The sequence below is a fragment of the Hemitrygon akajei genome, chromosome 13, assembly GCF_048418815.1.
Source record: "Hemitrygon akajei chromosome 13, sHemAka1.3, whole genome shotgun sequence".
NCBI classification, from domain to species: domain Eukaryota; kingdom Metazoa; phylum Chordata; class Chondrichthyes; order Myliobatiformes; family Dasyatidae; genus Hemitrygon; species Hemitrygon akajei.
This window is the reverse complement of record NC_133136.1, coordinates 88189505-88200188: the sequence shown is the minus strand read 5'-3', so window position 1 is coordinate 88200188 and position 10684 is coordinate 88189505. Positions and strand designations below refer to the sequence as shown.

The following is a 10684-nucleotide window of genomic DNA, read 5'->3' as shown; positions in this document are numbered from 1 at the left end:
CCCGGACGGTGAGGGGGGGGGAGGTGTCTCCCGGACGGTGAGGGGGGGGGGAGGTGGGGGACGTGTCCTCCCGGACGGTGAGGGTGGGGGACGTGTCTCCCGGACGGTGAGGGGGGGGGGAGGTGTCTCCCGGACGGTGAGGGGGGGGAGGTGGGGGACGTGTCTCCCGGACGGTGAGGGGGGGGGGGTGGGGGAGGTGTCTCCCGGACGGTGAGGGGGGGGGAGGTGGGGGGGGTGTCTCCCGGACGGTGAGGGGGGGGGGAGGTGGGGGGGGTGTCTCCCGGACGGTGAGGGGGGGGGAGGTGTCTCCCGGACGGTGAGGGGGGGGGAGGTGGGGGGACGTGTCTCCCGGACGGTGAGGGGGGGGGAGGTGGGGGACGTGTCTCCCGGACGGTGAGGGGGGGGGAGGGGGGGGACGTGTCTCCCGGACGGTGAGGGGGGGGGAGGTGGGGGAGGTGTCTCCCGGACGGTGAGGGGGGGGAGGTGGGGGGACGTGTCTCCCGGACGGTGAGGGGGGGGGAGGTGGGGGACGTGTCTCCCGGACGGTGAGGGAGGGGGGAGGTGGGGGACGTGTCTCCCGGACGGTGAGGGGGGGGAGGTGTCTCCCGGACGGTGAGGGGGGAGGTGGGGGACGTGTCTCCCGGACGGGTGAGGGGGGGGGAGGTGGGGGACGTGTCTCCCGGACGGTGAGGAGGGGGGAGGTCTCCCGGACGGTGAGGGGGGGGGAGGTGGGGGGACGTGTCTCCCGGACGGTGAGGGGGGGGAGGTGGGGGACGTGTCTCCCGGACGGTGAGGGGGGGGGAGGTCTCCCGGACGGTGAGGGGGGGGGAGGTGGGGGACGTGTCTCCCGGACGGTGAGGGGGGAGGTGGGGGACGTGTCTCCCGGACGGTGAGGAGGGGGGAGGTGGGGGAGGTGTCTCCCGGACGGTGAGGGGGGGGGAGGTGGGGGACGTGTCTCCCGGACGGTGAGGGGGGGGGAGGTGGGGGACGTGTCTCCCGGACGGTGAGGAGGGGGGGAGGTGGGGGAGGTGTCTCCCGGACGGTGAGGGGGGGGGAGGTGGGGGACGTGTCTCCCGGACGGTGAGGGGGGGGGGAGGTGGGGGGACGTGTCTCCCGGACGGAGGGGGGGGGGGAGGTGTCTCCCGGACGGAGGGGGGGGGGAGGTGGGGGACGTGTCTCCCGGACGGTGAGGGGGGGGAGGTGGGGGAGGTGTCTCCCGGACGGTGAGGGGGGGGGAGGTGGGGGGAGGTGTCTCCCGGACGGTGAGGGGGGAGGTGGGGGACGTGTCTCCCGGACGGTGAGGGGGGGGAGGTCTCCCGGACGGTGAGGGGGGAGGTGGGGGACGTGTCTCCCGGACGTGTGAGGGGGGGGGAGGTGTCTCCCGGACGGTGAGGGGGGGGGAGGTGGGGGACGTGTCTCCCGGACGGTGAGGGGGGGGAGGTGGGGGACGTGTCTCCCGGACGGTGAGGGGGGGGAGGGTGTCTCCCGGACGGTGAGGGGGGGGGGAGGTGGGGGACGTGTCTCCCGGACGGTGAGGGGGGGGGGAGGTGGGGGACGTGTCTCCCGGACGGTGAGGGGGGGGAGGTGGGGGGACGTGTCTCCCGGACGGTGAGGGGGGGGGGAGGTGGGGGACGTGTCTCCCGGACGGTGAGGGGGGAGGTGGGGGACGTGTCTCCCGGACGGTGAGGGGGGGGGAGGTGGGGGACGTGTCTCCGGACGGTGAGGGGGGGGAGGTGGGGGACGTGTCTCCCGGACGGTGAGGGGGGGGGAGGTGGGGGACGTGTCTCCCGGACGGTGAGGGGGGGGGGGAGGTGGGGGACGTGTCTCCCGGACGGTGAGGGGGGGGAGGGGGGGACGTGTCTCCCGGACGGTGAGGGGGGGGGAGGTGGGGGAGGTGTCTCCCGGACGGTGAGGGGGGGGGAGGTGGGGGACGTGTCTCCCGGACGGTGAGGGGGGGGGGAGGTGGGGGACGTGTCTCCCGGACGGTGAGGGAGGGGGGGAGGTGGGGGACGTGTCTCCCGGACGGTGAGGGGGGGAGGTGTCTCCCGGACGGTGAGGGGGGAGGTGGGGGACGTGTCTCCCGGACGGTGAGGGGGGGGAGGTGGGGGACGTGTCTCCCGGACGGTGAGGAGGGGGGAGGTCTCCCGGACGGTGAGGGGGGGGGGAGGTGGGGGGACGTGTCTCCCGGACGGTGAGGGGGGGGGAGGTGGGGGACGTGTCTCCCGGACGGTGAGGGGGGGGAGGTCTCCCGGACGGTGAGGGGGGGGGAGGTGGGGGACGTGTCTCCCGGACGGTGAGGGGGGGGGAGGTGGGGGAGGTGTCTCCCGGACGGTGAGGGGGGGGGGAGGTGGGGGACGTGTCTCTCCGGACGGTGAGGGGGCGGAGGTGGGGGACGTGTCTCCCGGACGGTGAGGGGGGGGGAGGTGGGGGAGGTGTCTCCCGGACGGTGAGGGGGGGGGGGGAGGTGGGGGAGGTGTCTCCCGGACGGTGAGGGGGGGGGAGGTGGGGGACGTGTCTCCCGGACGGTGAGGGGGGGGAGGTGTCTCCCGGACGGTGAGGGGGGGGGGGGAGGTGGGGGAGGTGTCTCCCGGACGGGTGAGGGGGGGGGGAGGTGGGGGAGGTGTCTCCCGGACGGTGAGGGGGGGGGAGGTGGGGGACGTGTCTCCCGGACGGTGAGGGGGGGGGAGGTGTCTCCCGGACGGTGAGGGGGGGGGAGGTGGGGGACGTGTCTCCCGGACGTTGGGGGGGGGGAGGTGTGGGACGTGTCTCCCGGACGGTGAGGGGGGGAGGTGTGGGACGTGTCTCCCGGACGGTGAGGGGGGGGAGGTGTGGGACGTGTCTCCCGGACGGTGAGGGGGGGGGACGTGTCTCCCGGACGGTGAGGGGGGGAGGTGGGGGACGTGTCTCCCGGACGGTGAGGGGGGGGAGGTGTGGGACGTGTCTCCCGGACGGTGAGGGGGGAGGGAGGTGGGGGGAGGTGTCTCCCGGACGGTGAGGGTGGGGGGAGGTGGGGGACGTGTCTCCCGGACGGTGACGGGGGGGGAGGTGTCTCCCGGACGGTGAGGGGGGGGGAGGTGGGGGACGTGTCTCCCGGACGGTGAGGGGGGGGGAGGTGTCTCCCGGACGGTGAGGGGGGGGGGGAGGTGGGGGACGTGTCTCCCGGACGGTGAGGGTGGGGGACGTGTCTCCCGGACGGTGAGGGGGGGGGAGGTGTCTCCGGACGGTGAGGGGGGGGAGGTGGGGGACGTGTCTCCCGGACGGTGAGGGGGGGGGGGTGGGGGAGGTGTCTCCCGGACGGTGAGGGGTGGGGAGGTGGGGGACGTGTCTCCCGGACGGTGAGGGTGGGGGAGGTGGGGGACGTGTCTCCCGGACGGTGACGGGGGGGGGAGGTGGGGAGGTGTCTCCCGGACGGTGAGGGGGGGGGAGGTGGGGGACGTGTCCTCCCGGACGGTGAGGGGGGGGGAGGTGGGGGACGTGTCTCCCGGACGGTGAGGGGGGGGGAGGTGTCTCCCGGACGGTGAGGGGGGGGAGGTGGGGGACGTGTCTCCCGGACGGTGAGGGGGGGGAGGTGTGGGGCGTGTCTCCCGGACGGTGAGGGGGAGGGAGGTGGGGGAGGTGTCTCCCGGACGGTTTGGGGGGGGAGGTGGGGGACGTGTCCTCCTGGACGGTGAGGGGGGGGGGAGGTGGGGGACGTGTCTCCCGGACGGTGAGGGGGGGGGAGGTGGGGGACGTGTCTCCCGGACGGTGAGGGGGGGAGGTGTCTCCCGGACGGTGAGGGGGGGGGAGGTGGGGGACGTGTCTCCCGGACGGTGAGGGGGGGGGAGGTGGGGGACGTGTCTCCCGGACGGTGAGGGGGGGGGGAGGTGGGGGAGGTGTCTCCCGGACGGTGAGGGGGGGGGGAGGTGGGGGAGGTGTCTCCCGGACGGAGGGGGGGGGGAGGTGGGGGACGTGTCTCCCGGACGGTGAGGGGGGGGGGAGGTGGGGGACGTGTCTCCCGGACGGTGAGGGGGGGGAGGTGGGGGACGTGTCTCCCGGACGGTGAGGGGGGGGAGGTGGGGGACGTGTCTCCCGGACGGTGAGGGGGGGGGAGGTGGGGGAGGTGTCTCCCGGACGGTGAGGGGGGGGGAGGTGGGGGACGTGTCTCCCGGACGGTGAGGGGGGGGGAGGTGTCTCCCGGACGGTGAGGGGGGGGGGGAGGTGGGGGACGTGTCTCCCGGACGGTGAGGGTGGGGGACGTGTCTCCCGGACGGTGAGGGGGGGGGAGGTGTCTCCCGGACGGTGAGGGGGGGGGAGGTGGGGGACGTGTCTCCCGGACGGTGAGGGGGGGGGTGGGGGGAGGTGTCTCCCGGACGGTGAGGGGGGGGGGAGGTGGGGGGGGTGTCTCCCGGACGGTGAGGGGGGGGGGAGGTGGGGGGGGTGGTCTCCCGGACGGTGAGGGGGGGGGGGAGGTGTCTCCCGGACGGTGAGGGGGGGGAGGTGTCTCCCGGACGGTGAGGGGGGGGGGAGGTGGGGGACGTGTCTCCCGGACGGTGAGGGGGGGGGAGGTGGGGGACGTGTCTCCCGGACGGTGAGGGGGGGGGGAGGTGGGGGACGTGTCTCCCGGACGGTGAGGGGGGGGGGGGGAGGTGGGGGACGTGTCTCCCGGACGGTGAGGGGGGGGGGAGGTGGGGGACGTGTCTCCCGGACGGTGAGGGGGGGGGGGAGGTGGGGGACGTGTCTCCCGGACGGTGAGGGGGGGGGGGGGAGGTGTCTCCCGGACGGTGAGGGGGGGGGGAGGTGGGGGACGTGTCTCCCGGACGGTGAGGGGGGGGGAGGTGGGGGACGTGTCTCCCGGACGGTGAGGGGGGGGGGAGGTGGGGGACGTGTCTCCCGGACGGTGAGGGGGGGGGGGGAGGTGGGGGACGTGTCTCCCGGACGGTGAGGGGGGGGGGGGAGGTGGGGGGACGTGTCTCCCGGACGGTGAGGGGGGGGGGGAGGTGGGGGACGTGTCTCCCGGACGGTGAGGGGGGGGGGGAGGTGGGGGACGTGTCTCCCGGACGGTGAGGGGGGGGGGAGGTGGGGGACGTGTCTCCCGGACGGTGAGGGGGGGGGGGAGGTGGGGGACGTGTCTCCCGGACGGTGAGGGGGGGGGGGAGGTGGGGGACGTGTCTCCCGGACGGTGAGGGGGGGGGGGAGGTGGGGGACGTGTCTCTCCGGACGGTGAGGGGGGGGGGGAGGTGGGGGACGTGTCTCCCGGACGGTGAGGGGGGGGGGGAGGTGGGGGAGGTGTCTCCCGGACGGTGAGGGGGGGGGAGGTGGGGGACGTGTCTCCCGGACGGTGAGGGGGGGGGGGAGGTGGGGGACGTGTCTCCCGGACGGTGAGGGGGGGGGGAGGTGGGGGACGTGTCTCCCGGACGGTGAGGGGGGGGGGAGGTGTCTCCCGGACGGTGAGGGGGGGGACGTGTCTCCCGGACGGTGAGGGGGGGGGGAGGTGTCTCCCGGACGGTGAGGGGGGGGACGTGTCTCCCGGACGGTGAGGGGGGGGAGGTGTCTCCCGGACGGTGAGGGGGGGACGTGTCTCCCGGACGGTGAGGGGGGGGACGTGTCTCCCGGACGGTGAGGGGGGGGAGGTGTCTCCCGGACGGTGAGGGGGGGGGAGGTGGGGGGACGTGTCTCCCGGACGGTGACGGGGGGGGAGGTGGGGGACGTGTCTCCCGGACGGTGAGGGGGGGGGGGAGGTGGGGGACGTGTCTCCCGGACGGTGACGGGGGGGGGAGGTGGGGGACGTGTCTCCCGGACGGTGAGGGGGGGGGGAGGTGGGGGACGTGTCTCCCGGACGGTGACGGGGGGGGGAGGTGGGGGACGTGTCTCCTGGACGGTGAGGGGGGGGGGAGGTGTCTCCCGGACGGTGAGGGGGGGACGTGTCTCCCGGACGGTGAGGGGGGGGAGGTGTCTCCCGGACGGTGAGGGGGGGGGGGGAGGTGGGGGACGTGTCTCCCGGACGGTGAGGGGGGGGGAGGTGTCTCCCGGACGGTGAGGGGGGGACGTGTCTCCCGGACGGTGAGGGGGGGGGAGGGGGGGGGAGGTGTCTCCCGGACGGTGAGGGGGGGGAGGTGGGGGACGTGTCTCCCGGACGGTGACGGGGGGGGAGGCAGACGTGTCTCCCGGACGGTGAGGGGGGGGGAGGCAGACGTGTCTCCCGGACGGTGAGGGGGGGGGAGGTGGGGGACGTGTCTCCCGGACGGTGAGGGGGGGGGAGGTGGGGGACGTGTCTCCCGGACGGTGAGGGGGGGGGGAGGTGGGGGACGTGTCTCCCGGACGGTGAGGGGGGGGGGAGGTGGGGGAGGTGTCTCCCGGACGGTGAGGGGGGGGGGGAGGTGGGGACGTGTCTCCCGGACGGTGAGGGGGGGGGGGGAGGTGGGGGACGTGTCTCCCGGACGGTGAGGGGGGGGGGGAGGTGGGGGAGGTGTCTCCCGGACGGTGAGGGGGGGGGGAGGGGGGGGAGGTGTCTCCCGGACGGTGAGGGGGGGGGAGGTGGGGGAGGTGACTCCCGGACGGTGAGGGGGGGGGGGAGGTGGGGGAGGTGTCTCCCGGACGGTGAGGGGGGGGGAGGGGGGGGAGGTGTCTCCCGGACGGTGAGGGGGGGGGGAGGTGGGGGAGGTGTCTCCCGGACGGTGAGGGGGGGGGGAGGGGGGGGGAGGTGTCTCCCGGACGGTGAGGGGGGGGGGAGGTGGGGGAGGTGTCTCCCGGACGGTGACGGGGGGGGGAGGCAGACGTGTCTCCTGGACGTGGGTGTGCACAATGTCTCCGCTGCTCTGCAATAGGCCCCGGGTTGTCCTCTCGTTCCGCCCCCTTGGCCGAGACCGCCTTATATTCGGCGCCGCGGAGGCAGCCAGCCTTTTCTGCGCGGAGCTGGCGGCCGGGTTGGAATGGGTGTCCATCAGCGCGTATATCGGGTATGAGAGAGCGCCGGATACCTCGGCCGCCCGGGGCTGGGGGAAGGGGGACCGCTGCGCTCTTTGGCCGATGGAAGCGGAACGCAGTGCCGTTCGGAGCCCAGGCCCGAGTGCGGCCGCATGGCGTTGTGCGGAGCCCTGGTCGAGACGAGGGTTGTGCGGCCCAGGGGCCGGGTGGGTCTCTGCGCTAGCAGGCCTAGGTAGGCCTGGGCGCGGCCTCACCACGTGTCGCTCGCTGCGGGTGTGAGGGGCTCCATCGGCTTAGCAACCAAAATCTAATGCGGTTTACCTTTATAATTCGTAGGCCTGCGGGGGAGGTGGAAAACCGCTCGAATTGCGGCTAATCGCCAGTGTTTTTCTCTGTGACAGTGGCTGAGCCATGGAGCAGAGTGGAATCGAGTGCATACACAGGTGAATGCTGATACTCGGATCATTATTTCCAACTAACTTGTGGAAAATGTATCGCCCCTGGAGTTGACAGAAAACAGACTTTAGATAAATGCCCGATGATTACAAACTTTCACTTTACTTGAAGTTATCCTTTTATAAAGGAGAAGACTACATGTCCTGCAATTATGAGGGCTGTCTGTTTACAGTAATAGAACAACATCCTTTTATCGTGTACTGTAGAAATCACTAACTCTTCTGTGTACTTTCTCCATGTAATAAGGTGGAAATGGCGTGGATTTGTCTTCCTCCGAAGACAGTAGCTGGGGCCAACTTGCAAGGTAACAAACTATTCCGGTTTGCTATTCTGTTCAGTCCTGAAACGTATGCGATAAAATGCAAATTATGGGTTACTTCACATCCTGTGATAAGCATCAAAATTGGTTACCCTCCAGAACACTTAACATCTGGTTCTTTAAGTTCTCAATTGGACTAGCTGTGATGTTAGTGTTCTGCCTGGTCCTGCTGAAATTCTACGTGGCTTCTCTTAACCCTGCAAATCCCACCTAGGTATTTGTGTCGTGGAGTGAATTTTTGTGATGAATATACATGTCTGATGATTAGAACTTCAATCACTGCTGTTCACATCATGATTTTCTATGATTATGTTGTAAAGCTGAAGACATGTTTCAGAACACATGATTAGGTCTATATTTAGAATTGAGAGGGACCTTCATTGATCACTGTTATATTATGTTATAAGCATGCTGTTATATTTTTTGGATTCTGGGCTAAGTTTTGTATTGGGTTGACCTGCAACCAATCTCGTTCACACTTTTTTTTTGTCTTTGGTGTCCCAGTTACTAGGCTTAGAAGAGTCTTAAGATGCACATTGAACACAAGCTACTCTTAGACCCTGATTTGTATGGAAGTCATTTGTATCAGTTTGGTTGGAAAGGTGTGTGCTTTTACTGCCCTAGAAAGTTCTTTTGTCAGCCAGCTAAATTTAACAAAGTATTTTGAAAATGTATGTACATGCAGCATCAGCTAAGAAATTTCTGCTTAAATGTCAAAAATGCTGATGTTCCAGATGAAATTGTATGTTTTGATTTGCATTTCTTGATGTAGGTTAACTATATATAAAAAATAATCACTATTTGAAAGTATAGCTTTTGGCTGCTAGTATTTTGATAGATTTTTCTAATATGTTTAGGATGGCGATCAGAAGGAAGAGGGTGTATGTACACCGCAAATGGTGAGGCTGCTGTCTCCAATAGTTGCTGGCTGAACCCCAACAACACAAATTAGGTGATTTTTAAAAATATATATTTGTTAAGATGCACATATAAATTTGCATACTATTTCAAACAATTTTGAAGCTTTGGCTGTGATGAGTCTCGTATATGCCTTTCTGAGATCATATCTGCGGAAGTATCAGAGGCTGTTACTGAGCTAACTTCAACATTTTTTACTTAAGGATGAGTGGTGTTTTGTGGTATTTATATTTGGACTTTTCTCTAGAAATATATATGTGATAAGTAATATAATACTGATCATCCCCCATTGTCCCCTGAGACAGACTGGGGCCAGCCATAATAAAGCTGGGCATGGAAATGGGGAGGCGAGGCTGAATTGGGGATTTTCTAGACTGTATTTCACTTCCCAGGTGAAGCAGTGACTATCATTGCTGACTGGACTATTAATACACAAATTTAAGTATGATTTCAGGCACACTGAAGCTCTGCTTTTTTCCCAAAAGGTTTTGAAAAATACAATTTACAAGATAATATATACGAAAGTGAAATGAACACTATCTCCAAGACTGGGCCACTATGATCTAGCTGTGTTCGGCTTGTTAATCAGGTAACTTGAATCTTGTAGATTTGATGGGTGATGTTTGATTGAGTAGTGACTGACCCTGTGATTATTCTATGTCACTAACTACCCATATGATCCTGTAAGGGGCAAGATTACACATATTTGAAATGAGGGTGCAGTCCTGCAATGGAGATAGTAACCTGTGGCTACACTACCTTTTAGTGTCTATTTTTGAAGAGGTTAATCTGAATTGCTGTCTGTGGTAATGAATAGATGTGTGAAATTTTCAGCTTACTGAGAATTAGATATAACTGAATCTGTATGGTGTAATGCCAAAACAACATTTATTAATATTTTTCTTCATCTTTACAGACCTTGTTGGCAGTTCAGTGATGTTTGAGTGTAGCAAGGATCCTGGACCATATGAAGACATCTTGTTTCTGTTCTTGGAACTGAGGTTAACTTACGAAATTGAACTGTAGATGCTCAGATGTCACACTTTTATAAATTGATCCAAGATTGTTTGTCATTTTCAGTATGCACAAAAAGATATGGAGACCATTTATTCAATATTTTCATATGATGTAATAGGACCCTGTTCCAGGCCTATTTGATTTTCCAGTTTTGATTTCATATATGTCAAGAGGATTGGAGTTGACGACACTGATGATTTTGTATTTTTGTGAGATATTATAAACAGCCCTTTTTATATTAGTTTTTTTGCATAATGATTTTTTTCTTTTTTCCTTTTTCTTATTTTTTATTTTATATTATGATACACCTAGGTTTGCCTTGTCTGTATATTGTATCATTTACGATGTGGGAATGCTTATTTATACTGTAATCATTGTTCTTGTAATCTTTTATAGTTAGTTGAAATATGTATGTTTGTAATCCCATTATCTATGTACCAATTTTATTTTGTTATTAATAATGATAAAAAGATGGAAAAAGAAAAAAATAACACAAATGCAGAGAAAAACACAATAGTTTTTAAAAACCTAGGTAGCTTGTATATAGTACATAAATCACTTGTATGCAACATTCCCTTGAATTTGTAACAACCAGTGTGTGCAGAAATCTTGTACTGCCAATTTTTTGCCTAGTGGCATATGTGCATGGCATTTTTAAAGTGGAAGTAAACTTGAAGCTTTTTTTAAGGATAATAAGCTACCAGGTCCATTTTGTTCATTGTTTAAAAGAAATAAAATAATACACATCCATGAGTTTTATTTCTCATTCTCTGACAGCATATAATACTATCAATCTTTTCACATTAAATTTGTTTGAAATGGTCATTAAGCCATTCCACTGCAAAAGATCTAGCAATTCTTTTGCATTGTGTACCCTTCTTTGGATTCAACATAGTGAATCGATAATTCCTTTCATAAAAGGTGGTATAAACCAGCTTTAAAATCTGTAGAAAAACTCCATGTTGTTGACATCGTTTGCATCAGAAACCAGAAAAGGAAATGGGATTGTGTGTGGTCATGAAGTGTACTTAACATGCCAATGAAGTAGAGGGTGACAAACATTCCTGTGCA

General features: G+C 62.7%; 1 long non-coding RNA gene across 2 annotated transcripts; it reads left to right on the top strand.

The window, feature by feature from the left end:
• Positions 1-6766: 6766 nt before the first annotated feature.
• LOC140738036 (uncharacterized) lies at positions 6767-10361 on the top strand. 2 transcript variants are annotated; one of them, XR_012101287.1, is made up of 7 exons: positions 6767-6935; positions 7240-7346; positions 7606-7663; positions 8183-8280; positions 8536-8630; positions 9082-9185; positions 9513-10361. It is a non-coding gene; the product is annotated as an uncharacterized lncRNA (long non-coding RNA). The 2 variants fall into 2 exon arrangements; XR_012101286.1 differs by lacking the exon at positions 8183-8280 and having other exon boundaries at positions 6779-6935.
• The last annotated feature ends 323 nt before the right edge of the window (positions 10362-10684 follow it).